Source organism: Ranitomeya imitator, chromosome 1 (assembly GCF_032444005.1).
Source record: "Ranitomeya imitator isolate aRanImi1 chromosome 1, aRanImi1.pri, whole genome shotgun sequence".
NCBI lineage: Eukaryota > Metazoa > Chordata > Amphibia > Anura > Dendrobatidae > Ranitomeya > Ranitomeya imitator.
The window spans coordinates 80,621,002-80,623,175 of record NC_091282.1 but is presented as its reverse complement, the minus strand read 5'-3'; the positions used below and the strand labels follow the sequence as shown (position 1 = coordinate 80,623,175).

The 2,174-nt window shown below is 45.4% G+C and overlaps 1 long non-coding RNA gene across 1 annotated transcript; it reads right to left on the bottom strand.

The window, feature by feature from the left end:
* Positions 1 to 1,100: 1,100 nt before the first annotated feature.
* LOC138657623 (uncharacterized) lies at positions 1,101 to 1,627 on the bottom strand. Its single transcript, XR_011317096.1, has 2 exons — positions 1,578 to 1,627; positions 1,101 to 1,228 (listed from the first exon to the last, which is right to left on the bottom strand). It is a non-coding gene; the product is annotated as an uncharacterized lncRNA (long non-coding RNA).
* Between the last annotated feature and the right edge of the window lie 547 nt (positions 1,628 to 2,174).

Sequence of the window (2,174 nt, the reverse complement as noted above, 5' to 3'; positions counted from 1 at the left end):
ACATGTTGCACTTTGCCCTTTAGACAGACACGTGCGTCTTTGGCAACATATTTTTGACAGGAATTTTTTAGGCCGAGTCTAACACTCGCATCTGTTACACAGACTCTGCTGATAACCACAAAAAGGCCATTTGCACCACCGGCCATGCCGCATCAGCAGGGGTAGCAAAACTCCCATCCTAACCACTACAATCATGATCAGGCACATGGCAGGAAAGCACCTGACTTTGTGGGCTGAACACAAGGCTCCATGAACAATGTGTGTCAGGTGATGCCACTGCTTCTTCCGATGTTGTGTGTGCAAGCCAATCCCCTGTCCATGCTGCATGCAAACATGCCTCATGCCCTGCATCTGCAGTTGCACACAAACTCAACTACCACCATCAACAAGGATGTCCACGTCCTTGTCCCATGGCACAGTTCAGTTGTCCATACCCCAGTCCTTGGAACGCAAGTGGAAATACGCACGCAACGCCACAGTACTAAATTCACACATTTCTCATCTGCAGGCGCTCAAATTGTTGCATTTTAGGCCCATGTGAGGCCTAAGCTTTCAGCAACCTGATGGCGGTGACCATCACAAGGTACTCGCTACCCAGCTGTCACAATTTTGCCTGGTCTGCCATCACAACATTACACAAGCAACGACATGTCCCACAACATTACCCGGGCCCTCAACAATGCTGTTACAGGGAAAGTGCACCTAACCACGGACACGTGGACAAGTACATGTGGGCAGGGACGGTATATCTCACTGACAGCATGCTGGGTTAGCATAGAGGAAGCCATGACCCAGTCCGACCTTGGGATGGTGCACGTCCAACCAACCATGAGTATTGCAAGCCCTTAGTCAATCTGGGTTGCCCCCACAATCTTCAGCTACTCCACCTCCTCCTCTTCAGCCTCCATTTCCAAAAGTAGCACATCAGTCACAAGCTGGAAGCACTGCAGCATTGCCTCAGCCAAGCGGCAATAGGCTGTGCTGAAGCTGATATGCTTAGGTGACAACCCGCACAATGATGAAGATTTGTGGACACTGGACAGCTCTGAAAGAGCAGGCCGATCTGTAGATATAGAAAAATCAGCCGCACTCTTATGGTATATCTTTGCAAAAATGTGATGTATTTATTCACATGTGTTGAGACAAAATTTTCATATATATACACACACACAGCAGGGAGTATAAACGGAGTAGTAACGTTTCGACCCTGCCTCGGGTCTTTCTCAAACTGTAATCAAACACAAATAACAATTAGTGTTATATACATATGGGGTGCTTTACATAAAGACAAAACCAGGTGAACATAAAAATAAAGACAGATGAACATAATCATTATTTACAGAAAACAATATACAATAAGGATCCCATCTGAAAAGTATCTTTATGAGATATCGCTGTCAAAATAGAGAACCTAAACAAGGTCTATAAGGGGTGCTGTTCCTAACATAAAGTTCTATTATAGAGACTGGGAACAAAGTCCAGTCTGACCAGTAAAGCTCAAAAAATAGGTACAAAATTAGGTACAAAATGAAGTAACGTTATACCCAGTGGTGGACATGATATAGAGAAGCACTGACCTGCGTTTTCTAGATAATGTGAAAAATAAGAAGTGTGGTCCCTTTAAAGGCTGCAAACAAAGAGGAGAGAGGGTTCCTTGTGAGAAGATGCAAGATTAAAAGTAATGGGGTCCTGGTAGAAAAAACAGATGAGTCACCAACCTCCTATTGTTGTGGTGTCAGGTCTTGGGCATGTGTGTCTGCATGGGAAATAGTGCCTCTATTTATAGCACCTATTCAATCCGAGGCTGTAGCTCCCAAAGGGAGGTGTGAAACGCTGTATGTGAGCCCTTAATGAATAGTGCCAGCACACTATGGGGGATGAGAGAGAGGCTTGGAGTCTCTGTAATGTGCTGTGCAGTTGCTAGGTCTCCCAAGGGAGGTGTGGAACTCTCCCTGCCTGTCATCTGGGAGGAGGTGTGGCGAATGGGGGGAGAAAAGAGAGGAGTGGGAAGGGTATAAGATGCGAAAGTGTCTTTTGTAAAAAAAAGCATATCAGTAAGAATAATGGGGAGAAAGCGTGGAACTAACCAAATGGTTAAAACAGCAATCCTTACATTTGGTGGACCAAACAGGTGTTTGTGATGGTAATGGCAACGCGTTTCGACCTTAATCGGT